This window comes from Cupressus sempervirens, chromosome 4 (assembly GCF_028749045.1).
Source record: "Cupressus sempervirens isolate cs-2001-9-10 chromosome 4, ASM2874904v1, whole genome shotgun sequence".
Taxonomy (NCBI): domain Eukaryota; kingdom Viridiplantae; phylum Streptophyta; class Pinopsida; order Cupressales; family Cupressaceae; genus Cupressus; species Cupressus sempervirens.
Window position 1 is genome coordinate 212,767,910 of NC_143121.1, and position 25,656 is coordinate 212,793,565.

The following is a 25,656-nucleotide window of genomic DNA, read 5'->3' on the forward strand; positions in this document are numbered from 1 at the left end:
TCCTGAATTGTACATGTAAAAATATAGATTAAAATGTATAATTTTTTATTTTTGAACATAGATGTACATGCATATTTGTTCATGGTTAAAAGTAAATGTATGTACATATTTTTAATAAATTCACATGTTTATATGTATAATTTGTGTATATGTTAACTATTTAATTTATCTTATAACTAAGTGTAATTAACTATATTTAATAACACATATCTTAAGGGGAGATCCTAAATTATACATAAGAATGTAGATTAAAATGTATATTTTATTTCATAAATGTACATGTAAATATGTTCATGTGGTAGATATAGATGTACATACATATGTTTTCAATATTCATGTTTAAATGTACATATGTTATTATTTTTAATGTCTTAATAATTAGAAGTATATAATTAACTATATAATTCAATGACATGTCTTAAGGGGAGATCCTAAATTATACATATATAAGAATGTAGATTAATTTGCATTTCTACCTGTATGAATATAACATACATGTACATCCAAACCCTAACGCTAACCTAACCAAACCCTAACCCTAACCATTATCCAAACCCTAACCTTGACCTTAAAATTTAATTTCTAAACCCAATATTATAAATGACAATAAATACCCTAAATCATAATCTTCAACCAAATCATAAACTTTGTATGCTAAGTTCCCTTATCCTAAATTCTTAACCATGGACTTTAATATTAACCCTTAAATTTAATGCTAGAAATTATGTAAGTTCGTGTAAACCCTGACAGTGTCATAAGGTCTTAAATCTTACCCTAAAATTGAGCCTAATTACACTAAAACCCTATTTGAAAACCTAATTGAAGCCCAACTTACATAAAATTAAAACAAGTTGACCCTAATTCTAAATTGTTAAAAATTACATTTGAGATACATGCACATACATGAAGTATGACCCTTGTTTTAAATGATATATATGTAACCCAACTTGAAACCTAAACCTGGAAACATTTTTTTTTTTTTTAAAAAAGGGTAAAAATTTATTCAAATAAAACCAAATTACAGAAGGCCTCAGACCCAACCAACCAAAACACCAACCCAAAACCAATTGCATTCTGTCCTTTTCCACTAATTGCTCGAAAGTCCCAGCAAGATCAACAGGAAGATCATCCCTAACAGAAATATCCCAACTAGGACCTTTCTCTGATGCCCATTTTGCCAAGACATCAGCCACTCCATTCCATTCCCTAGGAACATGACAAAAAGAGATCCCATCCACAAAGTCACTCAAGTGGAGAATCTCTCTAACAATAGAGGCAATTTTCCAACTAGATTCATCCACTGTCCGGTTATTTATCATATCACAACAATCTGAGAGTCAGACTCACACACCATTCTCCTCCAACCAAGAGAACAAGCCCACTCCATAGCCAACTTAATGGCCAAAGCCTCCATCTCGTTATTGGATTGAACTCCTTTCTGAATAGAGAATATGAAAATAACATTGTCATCTGCATCTCTCTCAATCTCCCCCACTCCAGCCAGCCCAGGATTCTTACGAGAGGAGCCATCAATGTCAATCTTTAGGACTGCATCAGGAGGAAGACTCCATCTCCCCACTCTACAAACCTTCCTCTTTCATGGCTGAGATCTCTTACTGCTACTAGTTCCAAATCCTTTATCCACTAATCCTAAATTCTTGATAATACAAGAATCACCAGGATCTACCAGCTCTGACATATCACATTTAGCAGAGATAGTCTCTTGAAGCCTAGTTAGGATCAACTGCCATAGTTTAAAGGCTCCCAGGTTGGAATTATAGAAGATCTGACGGTTACACTCCAACCAAAGATTCCATAGAATGAAAGAAGGTCCAATAGCCCAGGCCACCTGAAGGAATTAAGTTTTTGTAGGCGGTCTGCCAAGGCTGTCCCAAAATTTCATAAGAGATTCAACATGAATACGGCTATGGCACCACACCTCCCACCACTTATGCTAGATCTTTCTAGAGAGAGGACATAAGAAGAAAACATGAGAAACATCTTCCCCATCCAACATACATAGGGGATAGAAAGAGGGTCCATGAAACCCTCTTCGCTGGAGATTATCCCAAATAAGACACTTATTTTGTGCAACCAACCACAGAAAAAAATTACATTTCGGCCAAGAAAATTTATTCCAGACCTTCCTCCACCAGGGAACCACCTGAACTACATTACATTGGTTATCCAACTGAGCATATCCCTGGGCCACACTGAACTTACCTTTTGGTCAAGGACCCCAAGCCAAGATTTCTTTGTCTTTAGAAGAGCTGTAAAGCCTAGAAGAGAGAAGATGCGCCAGTTCAGCCTGAATCTCTGAGGAGCCCCCTGTGGGCCAAATTTGTGGATTCTTCCAACTAGCCACCTCCATCAATCCACACCTCTGAACAGTCTTGAAGTGAGCTACCATGGTCCAACCTGTAAAATAAAAAACCTGAAACAGAGGCAAAAGGTGGGAAAAATTGGAGAGAATAGGAAGGTGGTCATCCCAAGAGTCCTGCCATAATAACACACTTGACCCCTCATTACAGATCCAGAAAAGGCCATCCTTGATAAGAGCAGCACCCATTTTAAGGGTGTCCCAAATAAAGGACCCCTTACCATTAAGCTCAAGTCTAGGAATATCCTGGACCTCCACTCCTAAGAAATACTTATGGGTCAGAATCTTGGCCCAATCTCGATCTTGATTCTTACACCATCTCTAGTATAACTTTGCAACAAGAGCTTTGACACCGAGAGCCATACATTTAAGGCCTATACCCCCAGCAAACTTAGAAAAATAAACCATGTCCTAGTTGACTAAGCTCCATTTAGAGGATTGGAGATTTCCTGACCAAAGGAATTGTCGTGACAAAGCATCAAAATCTTTCAAAACTCCCACGGGAGGTGTTTGCACTAAACACCTATAAATAGGAAGAGCCTGAATCACAGTCTTGAGCAGGGTAAGCCTCCCAGCAGATGAGAGCCACCTATGAGTCCAGTGACTCACTCTGCTAATAATATCAATCAAGAATTTCAAACCTCAAAATATTATCATTTAAGAGTAATATAAATAATTTATTAGGTACCATTTAATTGAATTCTCTAGTAATACCCTCCAAAATATAATAAAATTTTAGAATAAAAAATTAACTCTAACCATAACCAAACTCTCAACTTTAAAGTTATCTTATACTTATATGCAAATTAATCTAGGTCTGGATGTATTACAGATTATTTAGGTCCATGATGTGTGATGTATGTTTAATTACATGTGTATAATTTTTAATGTTAATATTTAAAAAGTATGTACAACAGACAATTTATCTCTTCATATATTTTTACAGATATGGCTTCACACGGTATGCTTGATGCGGATTCTGGTGCGACACCTGATGTAGTTCCTACTGCGGCTCCTACTACGACACAGGTTGATGCGGTTCCTATTGCAGCACCTGATGCAAATCCTGATATGGCTCCTCGTGCAGCTCATGGTGGGGCTCGTGCTACAACTTCTGGTGGGGATCCTCATGTACCTTGACGTAGGGCTCGTCATGCAGCTCATGTTCTAGCTCCTGGTGCGGCTCATGCTCCAACTCAGGCTGCACCTGCTGCTCCTGCTGGAGGTCCTGCTGCACCACCTCCACACATCGATATTGATGCATTATTTGCATTTTCAGAGCATGAGGTTGCTAGACTGCAACACTCTATATTGAGCTCTGATGATGGTGTTTATAGAGACATATGTACTATGATATATAGGAGTTTACAGGATTTGACAGCTAGGTTTAGAAGTCACCATTCATTTACTCTTGCCATATTAGCTTCCATATCTAGGGAGCTTAGGGCTGAGGTTTCAGGAGATGCATCATTTGATGACGTCAAGAGGGTAGCCTCGAAAAATGTCATCCAGAGAGAGTTATTTCCAGCTTATGAGGGGACACAGGGTAGGGTGAGAAGCTATAGAGTCACACAATGTAGAGACCCTATTATTACTAGCATGATCTATTCACAATTTTTAGCTGCATATGGTCGTTATCCTAATAACGACCAAATACCCCTTTATTTTGCACAGCAGTTGTACGCTAAGTTCTGTATAGGGCTCAATGTCAACTACTTGGATATTCCTGATTATTATGGACAGGGGCGTGGTCGGGTGGCAGATCGTGACCAGTACCGCAGTGTAGATCGTTTGCCACCTGCAGATCTTAGACAGTTTGTTGGACCGAGGATGCCTCCTATGATTCCTACACATGTGCCTATTGCAGATAGAGTTGTCATTGCTTCCCAAAGGGAAGCAATTGACACTATTGGGCACATTGCATCTGCGGCAGCTAGTATCACGTCAGATTCTATTGGTCGTTATCTTCATAGTCGACGTCCTCGTCCACTTGGTCAACCATCTTCACAGGCATCTAGTAGCACTTCAGGTGCCTCCTCTGATGATGCATATAGAGCTGTTAGGCTACCACTGCTAGGCGATATTCGTGGTCTTTCAGGACAGAAGACACATATGGATATGTCACTGTATTTTTTGGAAGATATGTTGCACTTTATTAGCTATATTTCTTATACATAGAGGATTCTAGTACACACGGTAATGGATGTTGTTAGACAGCATCAGAGCCCCGACACAGTTCCATAGACACAGGCCGCCACACCAGTGACAGATGATACACCTATGCATAGCTCACAACATTCGGCACCAGACTCATGATGCTCTACAGATGACTCGAGCATACGACTTGGAGATGTCCATATCACAGTTGAGGGCCTTGATGATTTTGATGAGCAGTTGTGAGGCCTATCTGAGATTGATACTAGTTCAACCCTGGGTCTTTCATCATACATGGACCTATTATTCGGACCTGGTAGCACTAATTCTACACCAGATGTACTCAGCCAGTTACATAGTCCACTTCACTCAGATTTACTAGCAGTTGGACATGGAGTTTCAGGCTCAGGTGCATCAGTAGATGATATGATGGAGTCTGTTGATCATCCTCCACCTCTGGAGACCCAGGTACATATATAATTTATTTTTAATTTTAAATATATATGAAATTAAAAAATATGTTCATTTATTGAAAAATTTAGTTCAGATATATATGCAGATATTTAATTTAATCTTTAACTTGTAATAAATCATGTAGGCACAGGTTGCTGAGGACATGGTTACACATACTGTTGGTTCATGGCATCATATACATGAGAGAGATGATTCTATTGAGGCACCTGGTAGTGCTCAGGTACTTGAGTTTTAAATAGTTTGTTTAAATTTATTTAAATATTTTGAAAACTAGATATATATCTATATATATGCAAATTTGTATTTAATTTGAATGTATATGTACATGATGCACATATGTATATATATGTTTTAAAGATAGAACTCTAACACATGTATGTATATATGTATATATATTTGTAGGGCTTGGTTGATGCGCCTCGGCGAGAGGATGTACAGGAGACTCGATCAGAGGATCATTTTGTTTGTATGCGTCTTGAGGGGTCCTTCTAGTAGTAGATCAGATTTATATATTTTTTGATGCATATATATTGGAGGTCCAGTTTACATGTACACATGTGTATTTCAGTTCCTTGATGACATCCATGTACTTTCACTTTTTATTTGATTATTGAGTATTTCAGTGTTAGATACCATCACATGTATGTATATATGACTTTTTATATTTTTCTACATACATATATTTATTCGAGATTTACAGTTTGCATTTCAGATACATAGAGATATATTAGATCTATAGATGTTTATTCTTGAGACGTGTATATGTGTAAAGTTGATAAATGAATTTAAATTATTAAATTCATCCATGGTAAAATTAAGTTAAATTATTAAATTATATTATTTTTTAATAAACTAAATTTGATAATTAAGAACTTATGATCATACAATTAAAAATATATTTAATTCAAGATGAAATTCAATAGTTTGATAAAAGTTGATATTTAAGAATTGTAACATAGATAATGAAATTGTCTAAGTTTGAAATTGTAACATAGATAATGAAAGTGTTGAAGTATAAAAAATACATAGAGGGTACTATGAAAGACAAGCAAGCAATGTTTGAATTATGTGATGCAATCCCTAATTTGTGTCCCAATGAACTAATTGGTTTTGGAGTTCCTGGGAAACCTATTGGCAATTTCAAGCATAACCTCTCCCCCCATGACTATTCAGGAAGCACTTCCGCAAATAAAAAAGTATTGGCCTTCATGGGATCAGACGACAAAAAAAAATTCCATAGACTCAAGATGATGTGGCACTGTCCTTATTGATCAACTGAGAGTTATGATTTAGAATGCATGAGGGCAACTGCAAGATAGTGCGCAGAAATATATACTTCAAAAGTGTGAAGAGTGGAATTTTGGTATGGGTGGGGCCAGGTGACCTCGTCCCTCTAGAGCTCCATGAGATAGAGCTTATATTAAAATTTGATAGAGATCACACTCATAGAACTTCATTCTCTGACTGACCACTTGTGTTGTTTGGGTAATGCATTCCAAATAGATACAGTTGCATATCATTTATCAGTCTTGAAAGCATTATATCCTGATGGCGTCAGAGTACTTTCTCTATTTTCTGGTATTGGTGGAGCAGAAGTTGTTGTTCATCAATTTGGAATACATTTAAGTTGTGTTGTATCTGTTTTAAATTATGAGTTTCCTCGCATTGTGATGGAAGTGAGAGAAATAATGCACTCAAGAGCCTCAGCTAGTAATTTTTCCTGATCAATGTGTAGGCTCATTTTTTTTGTAAATAACTCAACGTTAATAGACTACCTGAAAAATAGAAAATTGATTTTAACTAGAACAGAATGTTCTCTACTAATTTTAAATTGTCAAATCAAAGGATTACATACCCTAACTAAGAATAGTAATTTTTTTCATTTTAAAATTAATTTTATAAAGGTTTACAATCATAAAATACTTTTTTTTTAATGAGAGTTCAATTTTTAGTCATCCAAAAAAAAATTTTGAACCGACTCTAAAGTGGTTTGTCGTGGAAGCTTATCGTAATAATAATATTTCTGATCTTCTTTAACAGATGGTTTTTAATTATAACTTTTGGAGGACCTCCGCGGGCTTAGAAAGTATGGGTTTTGTTTTACATTGATACAAAATCACCATATTTATTGTTTGCAACTACTTGAATTTCCTTGGAACTTTTTAAGGTGAAGAGCAAGAGGGTATGTGCATAACCTTCCAATAGAAGAGCGATTTCAAGCAAAACTTCTCCCCCCATGACTATTCAGGAAGCACTTCTATAAATAAAAAAAGTATTGGCCTTCATGGGATCAAACGACAAAAAAAAATTCCATAAACTCAAGATGATGCAGCACTGTCCTTATTGATCAACTGAGAGTTATGATTCAGAATGCATGAGGGCAACTGCAAGATAGTGCGCAGAAATATATACTTCAAAAGTGTGAAGAGTGGAATTTGGTATGGGTGGGGTCAGGTGACCTCGTCCCTCTAGAGTTCCATGAGATAGAGCTTATATTAAAATTTGATAGAGATCACACTCATAGAACTTCTTGTCCGACTGACCACTTGTGTTGTTTGGGTAATTCATTCCAAACAGATACAGTTGCATATCATTTATCAGTCTTGAAAGCATTATATCCTGATGGCGTCAGAGTACTTTCTCTATTTTTTGGTATTGGTGGAGCAAAAGTTGCTCTTCATCAATTTGGAATATATTTAAGTTGTGTTGTATCTATTTTAAATTATGAGTTTCCTCGCATTGTGATGGAAGTGGGAGAAATAATGCACTCAAAAGCCTCAGCTAGTAATTTTTCTTGATCAATGTGTAGGCTCATTTTTTTTGTAAATAACTCAACGTTACTAAACTACTTGAAAAATAGAAAATTGATTTTAACCAGAATAGAATGTTCTCTACTAATTTTAAATTGTCAAATCAAAGGATTACATACCCTAACTAAGAATAGTAATTTTTTTCATTTTCAAATTAATTTTATAAAGGTTTACAATCATAAAATACTTTTTTTTAACAAGAGTTCAATTTTTAGTCGTCCAACGAATTTTTTTGAACCGACTCTAAAGTGGTTTTTCGTGGAAGTTTATCGTAATAATAATGTTTCTGATCTTCTTTAACAAATGGTTTTTAATTATAACTTTTGGAGGACCTCCGTGGGCTTAGAAAGTATGTGTTTTGTTTTACAATGATACAAAATCACCATATTTATTGTTTGCAACTACTTGAATTTCCTTGGAACTTTTTAAGGTGAAGTATTATTAAATTTATCCATGGTACAATTAATTTAAATTATTAAATTATATAATTTTTTAAATAAATTAATGAAAATAAAGAACTTATGATCGTACAATTAATCTAAACACATTTAATTCGAGATGAAATTCAATAGTTTGAAAAGAAGTTGATATTTAAGAATTGTAACATAGATAATGAAATTATGTAAGTTCAAACTAACTTCTAGCCTATTTATATCGAGTTGTTAAATTATTAAATTCATCCATAGTACAATTAATATTATAGTTTTTAAAATAAACTAATGATAACTGAAACTCAGATATTCAGATTAAAAACACAATTTCACCAAAGTTGATATTCACAATTTCACCATAGTATGTAATTGAAAACACATTTCACCAAAGTTGATATTTAGATTATTATAAAATAAATCTCAAAGGTCTAATCAACCATGATGTACACTTATAACATGCAATATTTTTTCATGATCTTCACTGTCTAGTCTCCACTTGCGGCGTGCACGGTTAAGTTTGACTGGATGCAGACAAAGCCCTGTAGCAACGACCAAGTGGCTATATTGTAAAACTTTGTTGTCAGGTTGATAATCAACAAAGTGTATTCCATATTGGACTATTTTCTCTTGCTTCAAATATGTCCCCTCTATCATAATAGAACCTGTACCACAAATTTAAGTGTTTTAAAATTTGGCAGATATGAAGTTACCTAAATATATATATATTTATTTAAATATATATGTGCATGTACATATGTATATGTATAATTTACCTATGGGGAACAACATTCCATCACTTTCTTCAGGGTCATATAACTTTGTCCTCTCTGCAGTACATCGCAATAAATAATAACTGACACATTCATGATTTCTAGGCTCAGCAATCACTGCAAAGACATCTCCTGCATAACAAGTATACATGAATGCATGTGTACAATATATATAAGACAGTTGAAATCGATAATTAAATAAAAACTTGAGATTAATGTTTATGTTACTCACCCACTTTTACCAATCCAGAGATATGATTATAATCATTAGAAATCAATGGAATATCATCAAAATTTTCATCTTCTTTATCAAATTTATCGGTAATATCAAATGGTACCGAAATCCATGCACCTGTATATCCATGTGTCTGATTGATGCATTCTTCATAGTTTTCATCAATGCATCTATCACAAAAATATGAGTATTCTCTCATCTTCAATGTCCAATTGCAATTATCTGTCCTCATGACTGAATGTAAAGAATGTGTCTTTTCTATCCTCTTGCAACCATGCATGTTTTTTCTATTGACACCTGAATGTTCGTTAAATTGAAAATATAGAAAAATTAAATTTAAACTTCAACGAATTCAAAAATAAAACTTAACAATAAAATTTCATAATTTAATCGTGCATAAAAGTTAAATAGATGTACACATCCATACCTATTATCTCCCAGAAGACTCTATATGGTGTTTGTCGACTCATTGTTGATGATGTCCCGACCTGATCTAATGCAAAATGAGTCTTACACCATTCAACAACATCATGTGCATCATTTACATGAATTCCCTGATAATTCATTTGATATTTTCGCAAAGCACGTTTGATGTAAGCTCCAGCACGATCATGTTCACCTTTTCCATGACCACTCTCAAAGAAATTCCATATGTGTTTTATATTCTCATTGCGATGATATCTACACAATGCATAAAATGGTCTAGATGATTTAAATTACACGGCACATCCATCAGACCAAACATAATGTTTATCAACATTTATGTTTCTTTCTTTCAAATAAGAAAAGAACGTATTGAAGCAATGTTCTACATAGTGAATGTCATGTTCTTTATCATCACTTATATAAAAATGATATTCCTTTATAATTACTCGTGCTTGAACTATACTCTGAACACCATTGAAATCTAACTGTGCATGTCTATAAAATACATCACCCATAATAGTGACCTGCTTATTAAAGTAATAATCTGATTGAATTGCTTTCTGATGAACAAATGAATAGTTTTCTGCAAAATCAACAACTAATACAATTGTTCCAAGTGGAAAATTATCTCTCAGAGTTTGAAACTGTTGTTCTTGCCACTTTGCAAAAAATGCATGACAAATATAAGGTTGAATCAAATTCTTAAATCTGTCCATAAATGTTAGAACAGGCAACTCCTCTTCAACATATTCCAACCTTTTTGTTTCTTTCCCCAACTTTGTTTCATTCTTGACATACTTGTAACTTTTGCAATTCAATATTTTTGTTACATCAATATTTTCAGTTTTCAAAGGAAATAGAGCCAATTCACCACATGTTTCACATAATCCTTTGATGCAATTTATTTGACCAGCTAGATCATCTATGTTGTCACACAAATTGGATGATATAAACTCACTTCTCCTACTAGGAGAAGCGACATGAAAACCATATGTGTCTTCTACAAACTTTCGAAATACCTGATAGTGGAGATCAAACTCAATATGATGATGACAACAACACGTTTCAAACACTTTGTTTGACCTCACAAAGTATGGCTTCAATTTTTCAAACAATGTTTGCCCAACTTTTACATTAGGATGTTGACTACAAAATGACACATATAACTCATGCTGTGTTGTGTCCAACCAATGTTTTGTATGATGTTCATATTGACCAGGTGCAATCCTATGCCTGATAACATCTCTACTATTTGATGAAGGATGAGTGTTATCAATCCAAAATGATATGATTAATTTTTTTAATAACTCTTCAATCCTATCAGAATGAGGTGCTCTACACATGATTTCCCAATTGCCCTCCATAGTACTGTCATCCACAATTAATCTTCTCTTAACATATTCTCTCATTGTTTTCCTACTAAAACCCATTTCAGACGAAATTGAAGATATTTGTCTATTTTGGGTCATATTCTTACTTACAACAGACATCAACATCACTTTTTTTGCCGCAGACTTATCTTTAGTTCGAGACTGTTTTCCTATGTTTCTCAAACCTTGTTTAACATTTTCAATCAAATCAGTTTGCATGTTAGAAAATCTTCTCTTTTTTGATGTTGTGTTTACACCTAACAATTTTAATGCCTCTTGCAACTTTTTTTGTGTAAGCAAAAGTGAAAGAAACTGAGCTTGTTCAAGTATTTCAGTATTATCAAATTGAGTCATAATTTCTCTTATCTTCTTCTTCATTGACCTTCTCTTAGAAAAACTTAATGGTTGAACACTAGCTGCAAGTTTTCTCAATTTATCTACATCCATTTTAAGTAAATGATCTAAATTCTTATGAGAAATACCATACTTTATAGATTGGACAATATTTAAGAGTTCATCCATACTAGTTCCTACACCTGATCTCGACCCTTCTCTGATTTCTATTACTGGAATTTCTACAGGGACCGATCTTGAGCCTTCTCCAACATCCATTATTTGAGATTCAACAAGGAAATATTCTGACCCTTCTCCGACTTCTGTTATTTGAACCTCTGTAGGGACTGATCTTGAACCTTCTTCAACATTCATTGTTTGAGATTCCATAGGGAGTGTTCTTGACCTCTCTCCCATAGGCACTACTTGTACTTCTGTTGAGCTTTCTTCAACATTTCCTTCACCTTGTTTAATTCGATGATAACATGCCACAATTTTCTGAATATTTCTTTGTTCTACTTCATCAGATCTTTTCCTTGCATATTTGTTTTTCCTTCCTCTCTTGTTTCCCATTATAAAATCAAAAAAAAAAAAAAAAATTATCCCTTGCCTGAAGATAAATTTCATGCAGTAACCAAATAAAAAAATCATTGTATGGATTTGTCTGTCGCTGTCAGTACTTTTAAATTATTTGACAGAAATCAATAGAATGCAGTCATCTGCAACAAGACATAAATATTTTTCATTATATGACTAAAATCTGTGAGTCGCATTATTTACAAGTAGAAAAGCACCAAATCTTTCTTAAGCCATCATTGAATCACAAACAAATAACATGGTATGAATACTATAATGTTTGTCCTAAAAAATAAAATATTTTTTCTTATAAAATATATAATTGTTTTCTCTTTAATTTTTTCGTTCTTATTGTAGGACTAGAAAAACGGGTTAAATGCATAATATACTATGAGAAATAACAAAACTCAATCAACATACATTAACACCCACTAGTCTACCATGAAAGCCAAGCTAATCAAAAAAAGTAAACACAAGGTTAGAAACCCCCTCTTTTATTTGTAGCTCCCATGTCCTTCTTTTTTCTGCAAATGATGTAGCTCCAAAGTTTCTTAAAATGCAAATTTTGAGTGTTTTGAGTGATTTAGAGTGTTTCTTAAGGTCTTGGGATGCAATGCAAGGTGTGGAAGTGCAGATTAGGGTTTTGGAACCTAGAATGAAACACCTAATTACCAAGTGCACCCTGAAACTACCAACTATGCCCATGAAGTGTGCAGTTGGTAAAACAGGGTTGCAATTGATAAAAGAGGTCAAAACTTGATAATTAAGATGTGGGTATGCAAGATATGAGTTTTTTGTATATTTTTAAGTGTTTAGGGATGTTATGCAATGTGAGGAAATGTTAAATGACCTAGGGTTTTGATATGCAAAGTACAAATGTCCTAGGGATGTTATGCAAGTGCAAATGCAAGGTGTCGTTTTGACGGTATGCAAGATGAAGATTATGATGAAGGTTAGGGTTATGTTTTCGACTTGGTAAGGATGTTAAAGGTAGGTGTATGAAAAGTGGACTATGCAAGGGATGGTTTCCTAGGGTTGATAATGACGTTTAGGCTATGCAAAATGAGGATAGGTGATCAAGAAGACAAGTTGGTTGATGGACAATTTGATAGGGTTTGATAGTGAAAATGATGTTAGGGTTTGAAAAATGCAATATGAGGAGGATATACCACTAGGGTAAGTCAAAAATGACATTTAGAAATATGATTATGCTAATGATAGCTCGGTATACATAAGGTTTTTTGAACTTAGGTGAAATCTTTACAAGGTATTAACCTAAGAGTTTAACATTATGACAATAGACTTTGGATCTTGATCAACAAAATGAAAAAAAAAGATAAGATCAAAATGACAAAGCCAAATCTACCTTGACATAGGTACCAATTGGAAAGCTGGGCTAAAACTAAGGCAATTCTAAGAGCTATGTTTTCCAGATTTTTTGTTGAAAAATGGGTCAAACTTTACTAGTGCCTCTATAGAGATGGATAAAAGGCCCAATTGGTGAAGGGACTGAGAAGAAGAGGGATATGGAGATAAAAGGAAGAGATAAAAAAAGATAGTGAGAATGAAATATATAACTAAGAGAAGGTAGAGAGGGAGATATAGGGATAGAGATGGATAAAGGGAGAGATGGAGAAGAAATATGGATATAGAGAAGAGGTGTATGTGGAGAAAAAAATGGATAGGTGATGAGAGAAGTGAAAGGGGTAGACAGAGATGGAGGGATGAATATAAAAATGAGACACAAGTAAATAGTGTTTGTGTGTGTGTGGGAGAGGGAGAGAGCAGTGAGGGAGAGACACATTGAAGGAGATAATTCGAAATGAATGCTCAAAATGATGTGTAGGACATCCAAAATAATGGTTATAGTAGTCAAGATGAGGGTTGGGTATTCAAAGATGCAAGATGGAAGATGCAAAGTGATAATTTTTGAGGTGAAATGCAAAGGATGCAAGCTTAAATGCTAATGATTGCAATGTGAATATGAGGGACACTAAAAAGGTGCTATATGAAGTCTATATGATGCAAGTATGAGGCTTAAACTATGGAGAATGCAAGTGGATGCTATGCAAGAGTAAAATCTATGTTTTTCCAAGCACGTTTAGGAGCACAAGTTGCTATGTTTTCCAAGGTTTCAATGTATTGAACCAAAGTTTGTAATGTTTTGACAATGTTTGATATTTTGACAAGGTTTTGCAAATTTTCAAAGTGTAAATTTGAATGTTGGCTTTTATCTTGATTATGTTTTACACACATACAAGACACATTAAGATAAGAATAGTTGTTGTTAAAAGTGAACAGTCACACCACAACCTAGGCTTTAGGACTATATCCACTGAATTCCTACTTGAACCAAAGTTTAGTCGCGCTTATCTAGAGCGTACAACCTAGGACCTTGGCACCACAGGCTCCCCCTTACAGCGCACTCACTTCTCGGGGCTACCAAGATCTGCTTCCCAAGGGGCATGACTTCCTAAGGGACAGTTGTCTCTACTAAGGACTGTGAGAATGTAGGATGTCTTCACGGGCATGGGTGACCCCTTGAGCCAGTGGATAGAAAGGATTTTGGCCATTAAAACATGGTTTTTAGTAAGGGCATTTTGTTCAGCAAGTGAGTGATAAACTTCCTCAGAAGGTCTCCCAGCCCCGAGAATCAGGGTTTGACGCACCACAAAGATACTGGAGGAGAGCTATCACTCAGCAATACCGCCAACACGACTTTCACCGTAATCGAGTTTTATATAGCAGCTGAAATGTTGACCTGGCTTTTGGCCTGTTACCACTCTGAGGTCATCCCTTGGCATACCCAATATTGAGTATCTTGGTCCCAGACAGGCCTCCTATAGAAGTTACATGGATTTATCTTACACCCAAGATCCATGAATGGCAAGAGGAGAGGATACCTCCAATGCAACTCCTAGGGATTTAAACACTGTAAATACGCTAGGTAGAAAATAAAAAGTTCATTTTAAGCACCAAACGAAGTGTTATTTAATCTAATAAATCCACACACATGGTTTTGACAAACACACAATGGTCTTTGACAACGTCCTACAAAGAAAACATTAGTAGTTTGTTATGATCATGTCTTCATCCCACAATTGCCACATGCTGCAAGCAGACCATTAGTAACACAAAATCATCTAATCTATGTTCTAGAAGGAAATGAAAACCTTAGATTATTTCTTTATAGAAATTGAGAATTCATAAAGAGTTATGACACATTTATTTTTATCAAATGAATTTGATTTGAAAATAAAATTAAATATTTTTTATTGATTAAAGTTATAAATTAAAAAATTCAATTAAATGTGAAGAAAGATAAGAAATATTGATGAAAGCGTGAACGAAGATAGGAAGAATATTAATTTGCAAATATTGAGAAATCTCTCACCTGCCTTCGATTTATCTATGGAGAAAATTCGTAGCAAAGACAGGCCTACAATGCACTATCAGGTTGATACTAAATACGGAGATTGATGTCACATAATGATGTATAATGAAAATTTGCAATCAATGATTGAAACGTGAGACATGGTGGTTTTTGTTTCACGGATAAAATGGTGTTTCATGCATGTAGGCGCAGGGCCCATTTTTGATAATTTTTTGGCTTTTTCGATTGTTCGCACGAACACAAAATTTTTAGCTATGTTTGTGCGAACATAGCCAGATATTTTTTTGGCCACCGTGAAAGTGCAACGAACATGTTCGCCTGAACATGTGTTCGTATGAACAAGCATAATATGTTTGCTCGAACACAGTGTTCGGGCGAATGCTTAAAATTAGAAAAATTTGAACTCATTTTTCATATTTTTTTAATTTTTTGCTCTTTTGACTCCCATAATTGTAGGAGAATGACCTCCTACTGTAAAATAAAAAATGTTAAAATGTGCTGCTCAGAGCAAGCTTTCCAACAACTATAATTTTAATACATATTTTAGTTGTTAAGACTTTCAAATATGAGTTTAACTCATTATAGGTTCATTACCGATTTATTACCGATTGAACATCAACCGACTTTGACACTTCAAAAAAATTAGTAAATTAGGTCAATTTTTTTTTGAAAAATATGTGGGCACTAGCTTATTGACATACCTTACTATTCAAAAAAAAAAATTAGGTTTATGATAAATTGACTTCAAATTATCTGTGTCAAACGGAATGTATGTCTAAATTACAATTCATGTCACTTCAAAACTTCATAAACTATACAATATTCAACAAAAATAAATCAAACCAAATGCAAACACTGGATATTGATGTTACAAATCCAACGCTGAAAGAATTACTTCATTATCATTTCTAGAAAAAAAATTATGTGTGTCAAACAGACTATCACTCTTTAAAATATTGAATTTTATTATGTACCACTTTTCAGAGGAGATAAAAAAATTGACATAAATATTTTATTTTTTTAGATTAAAAAATATAGTTACAAAGTAGGAACAAAGTATTTAAAATTACTAGTTTATGTTATCTTGAAATTATTTATAGTTTTGGAGATATAGTCACTTGAATGTGACATTTGTTGCAAAAATATTGATTTCAGTGTCAAAATTGGTCAAAAAGTGGAACCCATTATTGTGGAATCACCCAGGATGATGTACCTTATTTCACATATGTATATTCTTTTAAGCCTTCATACCCTGTAACATGTATAGTGGATGATTGAGCATTTGGAAATGTAATGTATGAACATTAGACTTATCATTATTATTCATGTGGATGTTATACTAGATGGATTCATGTATGTTAGTTAGTTTAGATGTAACTCAACGTTAAGGAATTCTTAAAGAATGAAATCGGTTATGTATGTTATGTTTAGTTTTAGATGGACATTGCTATTGCTTCCGTTATTATGTACAAGTTATATGTGGTATTTACTTTCATGTTATAAAAAGAAATTAAAAAATAAATAAATAAATTCAAAAAAAAAAAAAAAGTTACCAAACTTAGTGAAATTCTAGATTAATTCTTTGGATCCCTTGGTGGGGCATTACATTTGGTATCAGAGCCCGAGTTTCAGCATTGGGAGCTCTGCGTATATTGGAATGTCACTAGTTGTTAACTAGTTAAACAAAATGAAAACTTTGAACTATCATGTGTATCTCTTTCAAACTGAAAACTTGAAAACTAGGTGAACTGAAACAGAACTTGAAATTGTTACTTATATATTTTTTCATACTTCAACACTTAGCTTTTAAAATTGAAAATTCTATTTAAAACTTAAACGAAGGAAAAACTAAAAATTGAAAACTTATTCTAGTTGCAAAACATGTATCTTTTATCTAAGTTTCAAGGTAGTATACCTTTGTTTATCTTTGCAAGCATTAAGTTTCTCTTGTTTAGAATGTATTAAGGGATATAATTTCAGTAGTTGATAAAGGAATGATGTTGGATCAATATGGTTTTCGGTTTACCATTAAACTAGAATCATATTGCTCTAAGGGTGTTGTAATATCTTCAGTGGAATCATGCCTCCCTACAGAGGAAAAGGGTTCAATGAGACCCACATAATATCTTAGCTTTTCATTCTTATAGGCTTCCAAGAGTAAGCCTAATCCCAGGGGGGGTGGATGTAGTGCCTGCCCCTAGTTTGCATTTTGTTATCATTGCTAAACTCTTTTAGAGCTAGTTTCATGTTGATGGTAAGTAACATTATTATGAGATTATGATATATTGTGCTATGGATTCAGTTGATATGTGATAAGATTACTTAGACTCTACATTTCATGTATGTATGATGATTATTTTCAGTGTTTGCAGTTATTAATGATGATTAGTAAGATGATTTATTATCATATGTGTTTTCTTATGGATACTTACCCCATACTTGCATGTGTATGGTGTGCATGTTTGCTTTGTGTGTTTGCTTTTGTATGGTGTGTTTGATGTGGTTAAGGAAGGGAGTCATAGTCACCTACTAGTCGGGATCTACACGATGCACCACTTCTTGCCATTGCCTATTTAGTTTAGTATATATTGTGCTTGTACATGCATAGTTTTTATACAGGTTGCAGGTACCAAGTATCGACTTCTCTGAATTGTTAGGATGAGCGTACCCTATCATATTATCTCAATGATAATAGAGGGGAGATAAATTTTCAAGTCCAAATTCCAACCCTTTAAGCCATTTGTTCTAATTGAAAAATTAGGACAAGTATCTAAGTTGAGTGCCCTCTGAATGCGTCAGATGATGTAATTCGTGATATAATCCCCTTGGTTTGATTTGTATGTATTTTGGCTATGATGAGTTTTTCGTATTTTTAGCTTTGTTAGTCTTTGGAGTATTTTCTATTAATTAAGTCTAATTAAAAGATTTAATTAATGGTTTAATTAAATAAAAAATTAATATGGTATTTTAATATTTATTTTATTTAATTAATTGAAATATTAATAAAATAAAATAATTAAATTTGTAAATAAAATAATTAAATTGGAAGATAAAAGTTATAATATTAAATTTGGAATGTGACAATATTTATTTTAATCATAATATATTTGGAGCTCATTTTTAAATAAATGACTAAATAATATTATTATTAAAGCTAATAAATATTTTAGCAATAAAGTTTAAAAGTGAAAAATATATTTTAAATTATTAAAAGATTCTAAATCTCATATGATTAAAATATAAATATATTAAGATTGAGAAGTGGAGATATTAAAGTTAGTGCATGAGACTTAATAAATAAATAAATTATATTGGAAAGAGTAATGTAAATTGGAGTTACAAGCTTGCGTGGAAATTAACATGTGTCAACAACACGGGGGTTAGTGCATCAATTAAGTACAAGGTGTCTACAATTCTATGACTCATCAAAAATAATTGGAAAAGACCCATGCTTAGTTGGTGACACCTTCCAGCTTTTTCAAAAAGCATTCCAAAAAAATTTTGAGAGCTCTTGATATTCAGGCATTCATAGAAGCTTAAATGAAAAGCTTAATGGAAAGCTACAAGCTTAATGGAAGCCACGAGCTACAAGCTAAAATAGAAGCTTCAAAGCTTACATGCATGGGTAGATGATTCATATGCTCATATATTTTCTACTTCCTTCTATGCTCCTTCTAGCACTTCTAATCACTTGGAGGATTCGATCAGCTTGGATTCTTGGAAGAATTGCGAATAATGAAGAAGGAAGAGATTTTTTATGCATTTCTAAAGCATGGCAAATTAGCATCAGTGTCTAGGTGCACTCGTGATATTCTCATATTCCCTTTGCACTCTTTCTCTTCCTGTCTTCATCATATCTATTTTATGTGTCTAAATACTCTCTATATTTGAAATTGGAATCTAGATAGTTTATTTGGATGAGAAGAAAACAATAGAAAAACCCTAGTTCTAAATGAGAAAGAAATTAGATTTTAATCAAGTTTGGGTTCAAATTTATATTAAATTAGAAAGACAAGATTTGGAATTAAAATAAAAATTTTATGGTGAAAATTCGAATGATTAGATGTAATCTTTTTATCAATTATATTTTTAGATGCATATGAACAAACCCTTTTATGGTTAAATTTAGAGAACAATTATTTTAACAGAAAATTCTTAATTCATCACAAATTGTCCTGTCGCTGCCCATTGGATAGACCCGAATTCAGTCATTCATAACTTTTTATCGTGATCTAATTTATTCAATTGCTCCAGTCAGAATCAGCGCAACTTGGCCCTCTCCAACATATTTAAATTTTAGCTCGATCCAATGGTTCATTAGGGAGATATGGCCATCGTACTGGGACGGTTTTATTCAAGGATGGATATCTCTTCATTTCCTATAACCAAGAGTTCTTTATGCTTAAACTTCACAAAAATAATATATCAAAGTAATATAATTAGAATTTAATATTTATTTAATTAGTCTAAAGACTAATAAGAATGTTCTAAATGATTTAATGGAGATTTTTAATGAAAATTTTGTGGATAGAGATGATGGATAGAGATATTGAATTCAATAGAGAATGGATGACTTTTAATATAAATTATTTAATGTATATTAAATACTATTTAATATATAGTTAAGGGGTGGTAATTTATAAAAGTGTTTAATGATGATTATTAAGAGACTCAAATTTTAATGATATTGGATTTAGATTTAAATAAGAATTATTATATTGACAAGGACTCATAGTTACATTATAACATTGTTATAACATACCTACGATTTGAATTATTATATTGGTCATAAATTACTGATATGCCTTAAAGGTTAGTTAAATATTAACTAATGGGGCTTATGGAAATATAGTTTGATGAGTTTATTATTTATTAATGTTTGTTGGGTCTAACAAACTATTAATAAATAATGGTTTAAATAGTTATCAACAAATTTGATTAGAGATAATCTAGTGGAGATTATTTAATGATTAAAATTTTGTAAAAATATTTTAATTTTTGAGATTTGAAGTATAATTGATCAATTGATATTCATTGAGCTGATATCATAACCATGATATTAATAATTAAGTTGTGTGATAGAGAGTTATTTGAAAAGAATGACGAATGTGGTCATTATAGATAAGATTCCCAACATAGTTTATTATTAAATATTAACAAGTTATTATTATTGAACTATGAATATGAATATTTGTGTACTAGATTATAGTTGACCTTAATCTTACAGAATTCTAGTTAATTATTAGTCAATTGATATTAATTGGAACAATGCTATGGTTATGGAACTATTAATTAAATCAATTAACTAGAGTTAATTATATTTAATTAATAATTAAATTATGCAGTAGAGATTTAATTGATATAATTCTTAACAAGATTTTTAAAATATTGGTACCAAAAGTTGGTAAGTCTTATGACTTGAATTATGATTTTAGATATTTTAATGAGGAAGACTTAGTAACATATAATTAAATATTAGGTCATGGAATTGTGTACCTAAGTTAATTGGTGGATTTAATTGATCATTTTAATAAAGTTTATAATCTTTCTATTCAAAGATTGATAATTGGTTCTTTTATAAATGAATAATGATCCTTTGATTATGTTGAAAATTTGAATTAATAATAAGGAAGAGTTATTCAATTAGTAACTTTAATCTTAGCAAATAAAGTGAATGATTTAATTAAAGGCCAATAAGTAAATACTTATCCTTAAGTTATTCTTAAAATGTAATTCTTAATAATAGAAGGATAATGCTATCGGGGAACAAATGGGTTGACTTGTAGGTCAAATGATGAAACTTAAGACACTTGAAAGTATACTTGCAAACAGAAAATAAAAAATCCCTACACATTATTCAACTATGTGAATTTAGTAAACCAAAACATGTGTTTGCATCGTGTATTCTCTATGCTTCTTGTTTTGAGTTTTGGGTTAACTAGTGTTGACCAATCCTAAGTTGTTACCAGAAGCTCGGGGGTTATGAGATATGATGGCATGTTGATCTTATTTGGTATCAATCTTTATAAGCCCAACCATGGTAATGTGGTCGTGTGCTCTATGAAATATTTGTATTTGTTCATCATTCTTCATGTGTGAAGCTAAGATGTATATGTATGAGATACCTGAGCTAATCATTTTTGAGTCATCAATTAGTTACCTTTGGTTGTTTTTTAGTCACCATGATGGGATTGAAATGTGGATTTATTTCTTTGATGATGTCATGTTGTGACATGTTTGACTCAACCATTTTGGAGTCTTCGATTAGTATGATTTTGAGATATTCTTGGTTGCTTATTGAGAACCAATGGATATTGTGATTTATTTTGAGATATATTTTGATTATTGAGAACCAATGGATACTTATGATTATCAGTGATGCCTTCAATTGCCAATGGAGAACTTTTGTGGTCATGATTTTCTATGGATGCTTTTCGGATGCTCATAGAGATTTGATGATTCTTATCTTAGAGGTTTGATGATTTTTTATTATGGATATTTGATGCTTTTATGCATATTTGATAATTTTATTATGGATTATCTTTTTTTATTTTGAAATTTATGATTTCATGAGCTTAGGGTAGGTAATCTACTTGTAGTGTTGGGAAGTGGCTTGCAATGGGGGTCGGGGCCCTAAGTGGCTGTCAGGGTAACTCATTGTAAGTTTTGTTAATAAGTGATAACATTTACACACTAAATAGAGATTAAATGAACCTAAAAATATAATTTTGAATGTTCTCGCCCATGCCTTGAGCGCTTGTACAAGCTAGGATGGGAGTAGTGAGAACGCATGGTTGCGCCCATGCATTCCGTAGTATGCCTTGTCAGTATGAGAGGATACTAGTGGCCGCATGAGATTAGTATGGACCTGTGAAGTTTATCTAACTGCCAGGGTAACTTGTACGTGATAATTATGATGACACTTTTCTGCTTGCAGAGTAGGTTTCCTACATGTCTTTGTGTGCCTTTGAGAATTAGATGTCGATTTTGTGTGTGATTGGAACCTTTGAGTTAGTATACTTTTAGGATTCCTGGACTATAGAGATTTGTGTTATGTGTTATGGATAGCCTGTTTGAGACTTGAGATTATCTCCTCAGCATGGTGGGAGTGGACCACTTAGGTACCATGCAGTCGGGTGGTAGCGTATTTTTCACTCTTATCATTTGAGATTCATTGAGACATCGTGGCTGATGCGTCCTTCGTGATGGTGGATATGTATCCTTTCATTGATGATTAGCATATGTTATATGATGTTATCTTATGCTTATATTTTCATGTTAGATTACTTTCTACATATGATGTTGTATATGTTATGAGTGACATTCCTACTATGTTAATACCGATGATCTCTTCAGTGATCTGGGCTGTTACGCATGGAGGGATGGCTAGGGCCCACGATGGTCTAATGATTCTATTAACGGTTGGGAGGAACCATGCACTTAGTTTATTTTGCTTGATCTTTATGATAGATGTATATGTCTTCTATGATGATGTATCATGCGATTATCTCTACTTTGATGTTTCATGGATTGGAATAGGATGATGTACCTTATTTCACATATGTATATTCTTTTAAGCCTTCATACTCTATGACATGTACAATGGATGATTGAGCATTTGAAAATGTAATGTATAAACATTGGACTTATCATTATTATTCATGTGGATGTTGTACTAGATGAATTCATGTATGTTAGTTAGTTTAGATGTAACTCAACGTTAAGAGATTCTTAAAGAATGAAATCAGTTATTATGTTATGTTTACTTTTAGATGGACATTGTTATTGCTTCCGTTATTATGTACAAGTTATATGTGGTATTTACTTTCATGTTATAAATTTTTTTTTTTTTTTTTTAAATGTTACCAAACTTAGTGAAATTCTAGGTTAATTCTTTGGTTCCCTTGGCGGGGCATTACATTTGGTATCAGAGCCTAAGTTTTAGCATTAGAAGCTCTGGGTATATTGGAATGTCACTAGTTGTTAACTAGTTAAACAAAATGAAAACTTTGAACTATCATGTGTATTTCTTTCAAACTGAAAACTTGAAAACTAGGTGAACTGAAACAGAACTTGAAACTGTTACTTGCATATTTTTTCATACTTCAACACTTAGCTTTCAAAATTGAAAATTCTATTGAAAACTTAAATGAAGGAAAAACTGAAAATTGAAAACTTATTCTAGTTGCAAACATGTATCTTTTATCTAAGTTTCAAGGTAGTATACCTTTGTTTATCTTTGCAAGCATTAAGTTGCTCTTGTTTAGAATGTATTAAGGGATATAATTTCAGTAGTTGTTAAAGGAATGATGTTGGATCGATATGGTTTTCGATTTACCATTAAACTAGAATCATATTACTCTAAGAGTGTTGTAATATCTTTAGTGGAATCATGTCTCCCTATAGAGGAAAAGGGTTCAATCAGACCCGCATAGTGAGTATCTTAGCTTTTCATTCTTGTAGGCTTCCAGGAGTAAGCCTAATCCCAGGGGGGGTGGATGTAGTGTCTGCCCCTGGTTCGCATTTTGTTATCATTGATAAACTCTTTTAGAGCTAGTTTCATGTTGATGGTTAGTAACATTATTATGAGATTATCAGATATTGTGCTATGGATTCAGTTGATATGTGATGAGATTACTTAGACTCTACATTTCATATATTTATGATGACTATTTTTAGTGTTTGTAGTTATTAATGATGATTAGTAAAATGATTTATTATCATATGTATTTTCTTATGGATACTTACCCCATACTTGCATGTGTATGGTGTGCGTGTTTACTTTGTGTGTTTGTTTTTGTATGGTGTGTCTGATGTGGTTAAGGAAGGGAGTCATAGTCACCTACTAGTTAGGATCTACACAATGCACCACTTCCTGCCATTGCCTATTTAGTTTAGTATATATTGTGCTTGTACATGCATAGTTTTTATGCAGGTTGCAAGTAATGGGTATCGACTTTCCTGAATTGTCAAGATGAGCGTACCCTATCACATTATCTCAATGATAAGAGAGGAGAGATAAATTCTCAAGTCCAAATTCCAACCCTTTAAGCCATTTGTTTTAATTGAAAAATTAGGACAAGTATCTAAGTTGAGTACCCTCTGAATGCGTTAGATGATGTAATTTATGATATAATCCCCTTGATTTAATTTGTATGTATTTTAGCTATGATGGATTTTTCGTATTTTTACCTTTGTGAGTCTTTGGAGTATTTTCTATTAATTAAGCTTAATTAAAAAATTTAATTAATAGTTTAATTAAATGAAAAATTAATATAGTATTTTAATATTTATTTTATTTAATTAATTGAAATATTAATAAAATAAAATAATTAAATTTGAAAATACAATAATTAAATTGGAAGATAAAAGTTATAATATTAAATTTGGAATGTGAGAATATTTATTTTAATAATAATATATTTGGAGCTCATTTTTAAATAAATGACTAAATAATATTATAATTAAAGCTAATAAATATTTTAGCAATAAAGTTTAAAAGTGAAAAATATATTTTAAATTATTAAAAGATTCTAAATCTCATATGATTAAAATATAAATATATTAAGATTGAAAAGTAGAGATATTAAAGTTAGTCCATGAGACTTAATAAATAAATAAATTAAATTGGAAAGAGTAAAGTAAATTAGAGTTACAAGCTTGCCTGAGAATTAACATGTGTCAACAACATGGGGGTTAGTGCATCAATTAATCACAAGGTGTCTACAATTCTATGAGTCATCAAAAAGAATTGTAAAAGACCCATGCTTAGTTGGTGACACCTTCTAGCTGTTTCAAGAAGCATTCCAAAAGTTTCTTGAGAGCTCTTGATATTCAGGCATTTATAGAAGCTTAAATAAAATTTTTAATGGAAATCTACAAGCTTAATGGAAGTTACAAGCTTAATTCAAACCACGAGCTACAAGCTAAAATAGAAGTTTCAAAGCTTACATGCATGGGAGAAGATTCATATGCTCATATATTTTCTACTTGCTTCTATGCTCCTTCTAGCACTTCTAATCACTTGGAAGATTCGATCGGCTTGGATTCTTGGAAGAATTGCGAGTGATGGAGAAGGAAGGGATTTTCTATGGACTTCTGAGGCATGGAAAATTAGCATCAGTGTCTAGGTGCATTCGTGATATTCTCATATTCCCTTTGCACTCTTTCTCTTCCTGTCTTCATCATATCTATTTTATGTGTCTAAATACTCTCTATATTTGAAATTGGAATCTAGATATTTTATTTGGATGAGAAAAAAACAATAGAAAAACCCTAGTTCCAAATGAGAAAGAAATTAGAT